Below are 13,483 nucleotides of genomic sequence, written 5' to 3'. Positions count from 1 at the left end.
TGTTGCAGTTTCTACATCAGCCTCCTGAGACTCCCGTCTGAGCATAGCAGGGTAGGGAGTGGACTTCAATGGTAAAAAGAATGAGGTTCAGGGAAGTTAACTTAAGTGCCCCAAATCACCCATGTGCAAGAGAAGTCTGAATGCATAGGACTTAAAAATGACATTTCCTGGCCAGTTACCATATTACACCCCACTGAGCTCTAGGCACTTCTAGATCATCCTGCCAGCCATCTGTTGGCATTTATCCATCCATCTATCCAACTGCTATTTACTGAAAACTTACTTTGTGCAAATATTGTGCCCAAAAAGGCATAGTCTCTGTCCTCAAGGCACTCCTAAAGCTCAGTATCATATCGATTCTGCCTCTTTCTAGGATGGCTGTTATCTAAATGCTTTGTAAAAACAGATGCATCTGAAACAAAACAAATCCTCTATGCTTTGGAGTCCAGGGGAATCTTCACAAGAGAGTCCTTGAACTGAGTCTTGCAGAGTGAGTCTACCTTTTCTTAGCCCAGAAGTAGGGGAAGTGTGTTGGGCAAATGCAGTGACATGTGCAAAGATATGAAGATGTTAGAATACCCAGTGTTCCTGAGACGCTTTGTCCTGCTTGTGGGAACACGGGGGTCAGCAGCTTGAATGTTGATAGTACATGGGAAGGGATCCACTGGGTTTTGATTGTTAGGGACCATGAATGACAAAGACTGGGCTTTGGACTTGAGCTCTATGTCCTGGACCAGTAACGGCAGGAGAGTTATTAAAGAGCCAGACTAAGCTCCAGGTGTTCAGAAACCCTGTGTGTGACTTCACAGCTGTGTGCCCCACTTTCTGCTTCCAGTGAGTCGCTGCATGGAAAGGGGAGACAGCTGCTAGGCTCTCATCCACGGACAGTCCTCTCTGGATGTGGTGTGGTATATCTAGGGCTTGGCCTTTTTGAAAGTTGTCTCCTCCATGGAGGTGGGGAACAGGGCTTGAACCTTTACCCATATAACACAAACAATGTGCACCAAATACTGGAAAGGTCCTGCACTGAACGTTGAAGGATGCTGCTTGGTCCCAGCACTGTTTTTAACCGTCTGTGTGACCTTGTAGGAGCAGTCGGTGTCTCCTCATTTATAAATGCTAATGCATAAATCTTTCTTTTACTGTGCTGTTTTAAGTATGAAATCGGTTGATGCATCTGAAAATGTTTTGCAAACAATACAACATTATGGAAAGATGCACAGGCAATCACTTGTATAACAAAGTCTGCAGATTGCTGTAACCTCAGCTATGTTACATTTGGGTTTCTAGGGTTATACTGATATTGATTGTGGGATATTAATATTTGAGGAATTAAATTATTTGATTATGGTCACATAGGACAGATTAGCTCCCCCTTCCCCACTTCAGGACCATCCACCACTTAAATGTGTTGCTTAAACACTCCCTTCATTTTTTTTTTTATTTCTTTTCAGCGTAACAGTATTCATTGTTTTTGCACCACACCCAGTGCTCCATGCAATCCGTGCTCTCCTTAATACCCACTACCTGGTTCCCCCAACCTCCCACCCCCCACCCCTTCAAAACCCTCAGGTTGTTTTTCAGAGTCCATAGTCTCTCATGGTCCTTCCAATTTCCCTCAACTCCCTTCTCCTCTCCATCTCCCCATGTCCTCCATGTTATTTGTTATGCTCCACAAATAAGTGAAACCATATGATAATTGACTCTCTCTGCTTGACTTATTTCACTTGGCATAATCTCTTCCAGTCCCGTCCATGTTGCTACAAAAGTTGGGTATTCATCCTTTCTGATGGAGGCATAATACTCTAGTGTATATGGACCACATCTTCCTTATCCATTCGTCCGCTGAAGGGCATCTTGGTTCTTTCCACAGTTTGGCGACCGTGGCCATTATTGCTATAAACATTGGGGTACAGATGGCCCTTCTTTTCAATACACCTGTATCTTTGGGGTAAATACCCAGTAGTGCAATTGCCTTCATTTCTTTAAGTGCATCAGTTAGCAATGTTGTTATGGGATACAGGAAGATAATTTTAATGGAAAGATCATAGGGTGCAGGACAGTCCCCTCCAAGGGCTTACTGCTTCAGATCAGAGGCCTGGGGAGGTGGCCCCAGGGAAGAAGCTGATTTCCAGCCTCACCTGCCATCTTCTGTATAGCCTTGAACAAGGTACTGAAGTGTTCTGCCTCAGTTTTTCACTTGAAAAATGATCAAGTTTGGCCAAATAGGTCTCTTCCAGCTCAAAGATTCTGTAAAATAATCTGAGGGCTTTAGAGGAGAGTGGGGTGAGGGGATAGGTTAGCCCTGTGATGGGTATTAAGGAGGGCATGCATTGCAAGGAGCACTGGGTGTTATACGCAAAAAATGAATCATGGAACACTATATGAAAAATTAATGATGTACTGTATGGTGACTAACACAACATAATAAAAATGAATATAAAAAAGATACAAAGAATAGTTCTATTAAAAAAAAACAAAACTATAATTCTGTGGTGCCTGGGTGTCTCAGTCAGTTGAGCATCTGCCTTCAGCTCAGGGTCCTGGGATTAAGCCCCATGTTGGGCTCCTTGCTCAGTGGGGAGTCTGCTTCTACCTCTCTCTCTGTGCTCTCTCAAAGTTGGGGGAAATTGGAGGGGCAGATGAACTATGAGAGACTGTGGACTCTGAGGAGCTAACTGAGGGTTTTGGAGGGGAGGAGGGTGGGAGGTTGGGTGAGCCTGGTGGTGGGTATAGTGGAGGGCATGTATTGCATGGAGCACTGGGTGTGGTGCATAAACAATGAATTCTGGAACACTGAAAAGAAATAATAATAAAAAAAAATCCTAAAGAAAAAACCCTGTAATTCTTTCATATTTGGTGACAAAAAATAGTCTAAAAAAGTTGGATGTATGTTCTTATGTTTCTCCCATTTTACTGTCTTCTCTAATCAAGCTTCCTGCAGAGGCTTTGCTGAAGTCCTCACATGGACAGCGTCGGGAATGGACAGGGTAGGGGCTGGGGAGGAAACCCTTAACTTTTGCCGTGTCCTTCAACCTTTGTAAATTATTTGATCTGTAACAGCTCATGATTTAAAATCTTAGTAAGTGTTCAGAACAGATATAACTAGCAGCTTGTGAGAGATGTGAACGGCCTATTATATAAAAAGAATTTTAAAATGTCGTGAGAGGCATCCAAACTTTCTAGCATTTAGAAAGCAAAATTTGGGGTCTTAGTGACCCACAACAAAGTACAAGCCAACCAGGTGGTGGCATCAGCATGATGTAATGGGTGGCGCTTTCCAAGATAAGCCGCTCTTAGCTTTATTCCGAGTGTCTAAGAGCTGCCCCAGAATGCTGTAGTTCTGTCTGATCTCAGTCACTTTGAAAAGGATGTGGTGAGAATGAGGTGTGGCGAGGCAGACAGAAAGTATTTCATGTCCATAGACTTTAAGAAGGCGGTACATTATCAAGGCTCTTTCTTTCCTGACATGTGTATGTAATGAACATCCAATGCCTATTATGTGTCCCTGCTCCAACCTAGGTAACCCTGTAGGTTCTGTATTATCATCATTATTTTAAACAAAACCAAACTGACATTTATGGAAGTTAAGTAACGGGCCCTACATTGCACATACAATAAGCTGGGGTTGCAAACCATTGCCCTTGATACTTTTTAGTAATACGTTGGGGCAACAATCTACCTGCTCTGAGCCTCAGTTCGCTCATACGTGATGTGGGGGTAACACAACAGCTATGGTAGGGCTCCTGTGAGGATACATGAAAGATACCTAAGCTATCTAAGATATGGAAAGATAGGGATTGACGTTAACTTGATCTTTAAGATGAAACGTCCTGTATGACTTAGAGGCTTTCGTCTTCAAAAATGAGAAGCACTTCCCTCTGCTCATGACCATGGGTGGGGCAAGCAGGGGTTCTCACAGCTCTCTGACCTTCAGAATTACCTGGGGAGCTATTACAAATACTGAAGCCCCATAAAATTTGATCCAGTTGTCCTGGGGTGGAGCCCAGATACCGATATTTTTAAAAATGCCCCGGGTATTTTGAGGCGCATGGCAGCAGAATGAAGTGGATGTGAGAGCTTCCCTTCTCAGTTCTCTGCCTGGGGCCACACACTGGCATTTTCTCATTCCTAAATGAAGTACCAAAGGGTACGTCCATCTGCCTCACTGTCCCCGGCTCATCCTAAATGGAAATTCAGCCATGCCACTGATCATAATAACTCTATATGCTTGAAGTTACTTCTGTGTTAATTTTCAGTGAAATGCGTAAAGCAAACCCACCGCATCCAACACTGACACCACAGATAAGAGTGGGAAAGGCTTCGAATCTCACCAGGCAGTGATTCCTGTGTCAGGTCTCGCTATAGGTAAGTAAAACCCAGGCTCCCACGACTGTTGTTTGGGTTTGGAATTGTTCATGTATTCTGTGAGGTTCTGTTATGTGCTAAGCACCATCCATGTAGATATTAGGAATTAGAGACCACAGAACAAGGCCCTGTCTTGTAACACTGGTTTGTTTCTTCATGGCACTAAAAGCAACTATATTAAATATGTGTCTGTAAATAATAGAGGAATATATGGTGGTATTGGAACACAGAGGAAAGCATGACCAGAGGGGTCCATGCACCTTCTTGGGGTCAGTGGAAGATTACCTTACTCATTTCTCTACTGCTCCTTATGAGTTGTCCTGACTCCTTCTTGGGGCATGATAATGGAAGGGAGAGGGGACCCTGAGGCCATCATGGAGCTTCCAGGTCTAGAGATTGCTCAAGATAAAAGAACAACCCAGAGATACTATAAGGTCCAGCCAGGGAGAAAAATCTCATGTGTTTGTACATTTATTTATTTATTTTTTTATAGGAATTGGGGCATTTCCTTCAGTTTCTCTTCCTAGTTAGCCACAGAAACAAAGGCTAAACGTGGCTTTTGTGATCAAAGAGAAGGCATGCTCAGGTGCCATCTGTCAGTCCCAGCAGGGTCCTTGGTGCAAATGGCACTGATATGTCCAGAGCTGGCTCTGCGGTGGGAATGCTGGCAGAAGCACGTGGGATTCCCAAAAAGAGACTGCACTCTGCCTGTGGGGGCCCACAGTCAGGGAGGAACCCGGCAGGAGATCCTGGGGCCCTGGGGAGTCTGTGAGGACAGGCCACCTCTTTTCATGATCACTGTTTATTTCTCCAACAAGGAGAGATATCAACTGTATTAAATGTTAGATGCCAATGCAAATCTCATTTTAAATGCCAACATGGGCGCTATAATTGCCGGACTAATGTACCAGCTTCCAAAGCCTAGGCAGGAAAAACAGAATACACTCTTAATTCATTTTGGCTTAGAGATCTGTGCTTTCATTTCAGTGACAGAATTCTCATGGGATTTACAGACATCTAAGGCTCTGGAACTCCTTGGGGTCCAAAATGAGTCCAGTTTGAGCAACATTACTTTACCCTATGGTACCAACATTAAAAGCCAATCCGTTGCTCTCAAGGGATACAGAGGGCCATATCAAAGAGAGGAGCACAGCATGGCTGGGGTCCTGAGAGTAGAGGAGTCCCTGCACTAAGCATCCATTTTGGCCAAATAGCCCCACAGTTTTGGAGGGATGGTCTCAGTTACTACATTCAGTTAGCTCACTAAGTACTTTGTGGGTTGAAAAACATTTTTTAAGAAGATAATGGATTTGATGGTTAAAGCACATAAATATTTCAGAAAACTATTAAAATAAAGAAAGCAAGGTCCTATAGATAGATGTTTGCTTAAGATTTCCAAAGAACGTACATTTGATTTGGGCTTTAAAACCAGGATGGCTGTTTCTAAGCTTGAAATTCATCTGGGGTCTCAGTGAATATGTTAGGAAGGGAAGACTTGTTTTATAAATGGATTGGATTTTGGTGCAGATCTTAATCCGAAAATAATTAATACCCTTATGGTACCATAAGCAGTTTAAACAATTGGAAATATGTAAAGCAACAAATCACATTTCCTTGTTATCCTGGAGAACTCTTGTTTTCCACTGGGAATTCACCAGTGCTACCAAACTGAGCTTGCAAAGAGACATGTTATCATAAATATTTCTGCTGCATTTCACCTGATCTGAAATTAATATTTTATGAAGGAAAAACAATGCATTTACGGTGAAGATTTTTTTTTTGCTCTTAAATATTTCTCACTTATTCCTCAGAGATAAGGCTTATTATAAAAATGCTAGCCTCTTTATTTCAAAGTTTAAGAAACATCATGCCAGTAATGACTGTACCTGAATGGACACAGGAAATGGCTGAAAGCTAACTCTGAACTGGTGGGGAGGATATTAGAGATGGTCAGGAAGCTACGATGTAGCTCTGCAGCTGAAATTGGGTCAAGGCTGGAGGGGAGGGTCAGAATTAAGGCTTGATGCTTTTTTTCATTAAACCATGAAAACAAGAAAAAATCCAGCATAAAATGCATACAGTACACATCTAGTTCTCTAAAGTCACATCCAACAGATCCCAAACGACAGATGTCACTCGGAGTTGAGGCAGGGAATGAGGGGTTACCGTGTGAATATTTTGGGGATGAGGACCAAGGAGTGTGCTCTTGTGTCTGTGCGTGCACATGTATGTCTGTCCATGCACACATGCATATGCTTTGAGTAAACATGTTGAAACATCTGACTTCTCAGATGCAGATGTTTATTGATTTGGTCACAGTTATATGCGGCTTTCTTCTATTTTCATACAAAAAATGAGAAAGTTACATCTTAGAGATGCTCAGATGTAGAGGAAGCTGTATGCTGATTGGATTTCTATTTCTGTACCCTGGTCAGAACAATCAGCTACATTTAATTAAGTATAACATTTAATTTTATTGGATTTCCAACAAATGGAGGCATTTGAGTTAAATGGATTGTTATTATAGATTTTTTTTGAGGAATATAGGAGACTGCTTTCCTAGTTTTTCTGCTATTAAGTATGGGCATATTAAAAAAAAAAGATTTTGCAATTGTCTTGGTAACAAGTAACCTCCCTTAAGTATCTCAAGGTAATGTGTATCTGCATCCATTTTTTTTTTCTTATTTTAAATGATTTTGAAAACACCCTTAATGATCTGATGCAAACTATAGATTTTGGAATATATCCCCCCTGGTGCATTTTGTTTTCAAAAGTCATACCTTTTTCTCTGCTGCAGAAAATGTTCCCTTCCTTCCGTGGTAGGGTTTTTCTTTCCCCACTTTTCCCCATTTTGTAGTAAATAGCCTCTTGCTTTATCCTTTTTCTCACTCATTCATGCTATTTTCTCACAGCCCTCTCTTCCTTCCATCCTCTCTTCCTTCATCCTTCCCCTCCTCCTTCTCCTTCTTCTCTCCCACCCTTCCCTCTTCCTGCTTTCTTATCACTGAAGTGGTTTTACTGCTCAGATAAAACTAGACTGTAGCAAAAACAAAATGTAAATTATTGAGAGCTTAATCAGATGTTTTGGAGTGCTGGGTGTTATAATAAGAAATGAATCTTGGAACACTACATCAAAAACTAATGATGTATGGTGACTAAAATAACACAATAAAAATTAAAACAAAATCAGAAAAAAATAAAGGTTTACCTGTTTACTTCAACCTGTTTGCATCTGGCTTTCATAAAATCAAGGCAGAAACATACTGAGTGGGGCTAGTACTTCCAGGCCCTTATCTGTCTGTCTGTCTATCTATTTATCTACCTACCTACCCATCAATCATCTCTCTGCCATTACCTGACAAAGTTTACAGGCTGGCCCTTGTGTGGAGACTGGTCCAGGGACCCTACCTCCCCCATGGACATCTAAAGGTCCATAGTGAAAGCGTTGTCATCCTTAAAATAGTCATTTATTAAGCATCAGCTATATGCTGGTCATTTTCTGAGGATCTGATTCACAGTAAGGTGGGTCTCAAAGAAGTTCAAGAGCATCTTTAAGCCCAAAGACAGGACAAGAAAAGCCAGGTAATCTAATAGACACTGAACTGAGAGTAATGTAATCAGTAACAACAACAACAACAACAACAATAACAATAACACCATCTGCTGAATGCCAGAACCCTATGTAGGACACCCTGTTTACTTTAGATTCCATCCTAAGGCAACAATCCAAATGACCTAGATTTTTCAATATTGAACAATTCTGTCATTTTGTTCAGCAAGAGCCCTCTTGAGCCAAATCTGTCTAGTGAACAAATGCACAGTATGGATTCAGATGAGGTCACTGCTTTCTTTGAAACTTCAAGTGCATTTAGAACTTAACCCCTGAATTGAGCTTCCTCCATATAATTAACTCTTTCTTCTCCCCCTTGTTTTATTCAGGATCACTGGCCTGGCAAGATAGGAAGCAAGTCTTTAAGACCCAGTGTGATTAACCGTACAGAGCACTGTGCAACTTTGACTCTGTTTCTCCAGTCTGAAAAAGGGGATATAAACACTCACCCTCCCTTGCTCATAGGATGGGTTTGAAGACCAAATGGGATGATGGAAGTGAAAGTATCTTGTCAACTATAAATGGTTATGCCATCTAGTTCAGCAGGTAACTATTGAGCAATTTCTAAAAGTATCAGTACTGTGAAGGACAGTAGGATTTCAAATTGGCAAGGAACATGTTCTAAAGAAATTTGTATCTTTTTTCATTAAGTCTTAATATTTTTAGAGGATTGGTACATTTGAGGAGTTGTAAGATACTTCCAAGGCTTTGAAAGATGAATGATTAAAATAAATATGAAAATGAGGAAATTAGCTTTCTGGAGAAATCACCTTAAAACAGGACTTTTTTAGGTCAAAACTCTTAAAAAGGGAAACGAAGCCAAGGAACCTAATGGAAGTTTGCTTGAATACAAATTAAGCTGATGATAACTGTGCTAAAAATGATAATATAGCCACTATCCTTTACTTTGCTCTTAATAATTGCCTTGCACTATAATACATAATTTTTTATGTATTGCATCGCATTCTTCCCCACACATCCAGAAGGTGGGTATTGCAATTCCATCTTATAAAGGATGACTTGGTATTCTGAGAGATTTAATAAGCTGTTGAAATCATTCTGCTAGGAAGTAACAGTCTGAACCCAAACCCAGGTTCTTTCTTTCTCAAAGAGTAGGTGGAGCCAAGTAGTAGGAAGATCTTGGTAACAGAAGTAAGAGTTTGGGGTTGGGAAGTGTTTTTATGGGGAATGCCCATAGAGGTAGAGCTGGTCAGGAGATCCCCGGACATGCCCAGGACTAAGGGGGACCTGAGCTATGAACATCCATAGGAGTTATGGGGCAGAGTGGCTCCCAGGTGCCTATCAAGATATCAGACTATCGATAGTTCAGGGAGTCGAGAGAGTGTAATGACACAGCTGACTTTCTTTTCATGAAGGTACCTCCCTACATTAATTTGGTTTCCTGGATAGATATGCCTATTGGAAAGGAACTTATAATCTAAGTCACTTTTATCACTTCACAGTCACAGAAGATAGATACATGGACCAGAATGCCAGAATGAGATAATACTGCTGAGTCCTATCAACTTTGAATACCTTAGATGAAATCTGCAAAGCCCATGATTAAATACGGGTCCACCAGAACCCCACAAAAGCTTAACTCTCTGAGAGGTTGGGTCTGGGCCTTAGGCACCCCTCATATTTACCTCACACTAAATTCAACAGAAAACCCACCACAATGGAAGGCTGTGTCTTCAAACACATGGATATGGAATTTCCATGTCATGTTCAGCTCTTTTGACTCCTCTTGGTTTAGGTGGTGGGTAACTATGCACAGTGTCATGTCAGCATGGTGGACTTCTATTTCTTATGCTGAAGTGTTTGGGAAATAGTCCTTCAATTAGCATCACCAATGAGATAAAATAACCAAACTCATACACCAATTTGCTATTGCTTGTGGTCTATCTGAGAGATCAAAAAATGCTGTTGTTTAGTTTGAAAGAAAATGATGTTATGATCATGACCCTGAACATATCCAGCAGAGCACTGAGGAAGCCTCATGCACAAAGCAGGAGCTTGGGACTCAGGCAGACCCGGGTCCCATTTCTGGCTTTCCCTCTTATTCACTGTGTAAAGTGGACAATGTAGGGAATCTCTCTGAACACCAGCATCCTTTTGTACAGAGTAAGACTAAATACACCTACTAAAAAAAGAGAGTGAACCATGATGATGATTTCCAATGTATTCCATCCACAAAATAACAAATGAAACAAAAACCACAAAGTATATTTCCATAGTGACTTTTTTCACAGTTCTGTTTTCCATGGTAATTTTTCTTTAAGTTACTGATACTGAACTTTTAACCATATCTTTCCAGACTACTGATAATTCACTTTGCAACATCACTGGACATTTTGTTTCATCAGTAAAAATCTTCAACCTGAATTAGATTCAAGTAGTTATCTCTGCTTAATGATGTAACCCCTTAGAGCCCTGTATCTTTCTCACTAGAACGGGTAGGTATAGCCTGGAGGAGCTCTTCAGAACTCAGGTCTTGGTAGACCATGGCAATTGTCTACAATATTGTCTATAACTGCTTTAAAAAATATTATTGAATTATAGTTGACATATGAATGTAAGTGCTTTATGTAGTGGTGTTCATAAAAAGATGCTTCTAGAGTGAGCTCTGCTACTCACTGTTTGACCTTGGCAGTGATACCTCTCAGCTGCCACTTGTCTATTTCCTGAACGTGATTTCTGTGTCAGACACCATATGTACATTTGCTCTCATCTTCACAGGAACTTACAAAGTGTATTATTTTACCCAGTTTTGAGTTATAACACATCATCAACAGCTGACTGAAGCTCAGAGAGGTTAAGTCACTTACCCAAAGACACACAAGTCACACATCACATTCACATACAGTGTTGACTGACCTCAAAGAGTCTTCTTTTTCTATTTCAATCTATTGTACAACCACATCAACTTCCCAGAGCCTCAGTGGCAACATCTCTTAAATGACCTGGTGTCACCCTGTCCACTTAGCAAACGCTGCTTGTACAAGACTATGCAACTGTGATATATTACTATTGTTTAATGAGATCATTAAAATAAAATATTCATAAATTCATCCATATTAATAATTCCATGGTAATTATGAGAATGTTTTAAGAGTAAGGTCAGCACTGATTTGGGGTAAGGAAAGTAATGATGAGTAAGCTGACATTTATTGAGTGCTTACTAAGTGTTAAATATGTGCCATATTTCATTTAGTATAAATAGTATATTATTGAGGCTAAAAAGTTGTCAGTGCAAGTGTTATGTGATCTTGGTCCATTATAAAGATGCATGAATTGAGGATTGGTCCAAGTGGCAAGAGTTTGGATCCTGATCAACTCATCAGATGTTAAATCCCACAGTCTTTCCAGGACAGAACCTGACTCATGGCAAAGTGAGCTAGAAATATGGTCCCCTGATGCTAAGGCCAGCACTGGCCAGATGGTACAGAAAAGGATAATCTTTGGTTTTAGAATGGTCTTGTTCATGGAGTTGTCTAAGTGGGCTCCTTGGAGAAAAGAAGAGAAATATCCCCATTAAATATTTCTAACACTGCTCCAGGAACAGTGTTGATGAACCCCAGGAAGATGAACCCCAGGAAGCTGCCAAGAAACATCGTTCTTATCGGCCAGCTCAGGTCATTCAGGGTACTTCTGAATTCTCCTATGGCATTAGTAGCTGGGCAACCTTGAACATTTACTTGGACCACTCAAGTTCCTCTGTAAATGGGGGAAAATACTAACCTAACTCAAAAGGTTGGGTGTGAGGATCAAGGGAGTTAACACCTACAGACTGGCCAGCAAGAGATGGAGCTGTAAATGCCAGTTGCATTTCCTGCTTCTCTGGGGCATATTTTATCTTGAGTTTCTCAGAGGTTTTCTGAAGTACTGTCATTTTTCTGGTAGACCTCCAATTGACCTGGCCTACAGCTGTCTTCCTGAGATTTGAAATAACCATTCCCTGCGGTTTGAGGGCCCCCCAGGAACCCAATGGAGCAACATCATTGAGGGTCTATGCTACAATAAAACAAAGAGGAAATCAGATAAGTAACACTTGCACACAATTAAAAAAAAATCGGTATTGATAAAGTGCAGCCATGTCAGTATCTTTTAAAGCAGACAGATTTTGAGGACATCAGCTCTCTTTTCTATCTCACTCACTGATGTCTTGTTTGTTCTCTCCAAGAAACACCTGGCAGAGATGCCTCCCGGCATCTTGGAGGGTGAACACTGTACCCACCTTCACTCTTACTCTTGGACTCCTCACTCCCGTGAGTGGAAGGATGGTTGGCATGATTCCAAAGTCACACCAAACCAGAAAGGAAATTATTTCAATTTAGAACATTAAAAAAAGAAACATCTATCCACAGGGGCTCCAGGAGTTAACTTCTACTTCCAATGACCTACTTTGAATTGTGTCTGCCTTTCTAGGGGGCTATCCTAATGAAGGTCAGCCAAGAAAGCCAGCAACCAGGCTGGCCTTTAGGTTTTAGTAGCAAACAGTCAGGGGGTCTAAGCTCCAGGATGAGAAGATTGAAAACATCTAGTGTTTTAATTTTTAATTGGCATATATCTTGATTTTTTCTTCCAGCAGAATGAAGGATTCTTTAAAAACTGAGTTAAGGGAGCTGGCTTTCTTTATGCCATTCAATGTTTTATAGAAGGCCCAGCATTGAATGTTATAAAAACATTTTTTGCTTGGTGTCAGCTCTTTCCTAATGATCATTTATGCCAGTGAGATGCCCATTCAGATGGAGCTGGCCTCCTTAGTTTACCTGAAGAGCCGTGGAGGTGCACAAGGTCCAGTGCTGAGATGTTGGTCTCCTGTGAGGGGCCACCGTGGCAGCATTGCAGAAAACTCTGGGAGCCAGTAATCCGTAATGCAATGAAGTGGATTATTTTCAATTCTAAGCAGTGTCCTTTAGCAGAAAGCCCCTCCTAGGTCCGTTTTAAGTTTGGTTTCCTGTGAAATGTGACCACAGATTAGGGTGGTAGGACCTGTGTGTGAGTAGGACTTCCTCTTCAGTCGAAACACAGCACGTGAAGCCGTTGAGGCTGAAGTCTTCTGACCCAAAAGGGTGTCCTTAAAGACACATGGAGTCCCTGAGTGACCCATCACAATTATAGAACACACTAAAATGGATTGCTGAGCAACACTCAAGCATCAAATGTGGGTTTTTCTGGTCTTGTTTCACTTGTGCACTGAATACTAATTATCTTATGACTTGATGTTGCCAGTGGCTCCCTGAGACCACACAAGACACATGGACCAGATCCCTCATGTGTGATGGATAGAACATGGGGTCTGGAAAGAGAAATGCCTGGCTCTTGCTCCTGTTGTACTAATTGTTAGTTGTGTGATCTTGGACAAGGTGCAGTTTCTCAGCTAGCTTCCATGTCTATGATCAAGGGATAATAATATCTGTATTTTAGAGCTGTTCCAAGAAATGAACAAAATAATGTAAGTTAAGACATGTAGCAAGGTTTGGGGCACATATTGGGCACTCA

At 41.2% G+C, this 13,483-nt stretch overlaps 1 protein-coding gene across 2 annotated transcripts in view; it reads right to left on the bottom strand.

Annotated features, from left to right (window-relative positions):
* Nucleotides 1-12,938, bottom strand: part of CLNK (cytokine dependent hematopoietic cell linker) — a 162,314-nt gene extending 149,376 nt beyond the window's left edge. For both annotated transcript variants that reach the window (XM_032854983.1, XM_032854973.1), the window contains exon 1: nt 12,751-12,938. The gene's annotated coding sequence lies outside the window, so the exon portion shown is untranslated. The remainder of the gene's footprint in view (nt 1-12,750) is intronic.
* Nucleotides 12,939-13,483: the final 545 nt, after the last annotated feature.

Source organism: Lontra canadensis, unplaced genomic scaffold, assembly GCF_010015895.1.
Source record: "Lontra canadensis isolate GAN:19392208 unplaced genomic scaffold, GSC_riverotter_1.0 scaffold1, whole genome shotgun sequence".
In the NCBI taxonomy this organism is placed as follows: domain Eukaryota; kingdom Metazoa; phylum Chordata; class Mammalia; order Carnivora; family Mustelidae; genus Lontra; species Lontra canadensis.
This window is presented reverse-complemented; position numbering and strand designations above follow the sequence as displayed.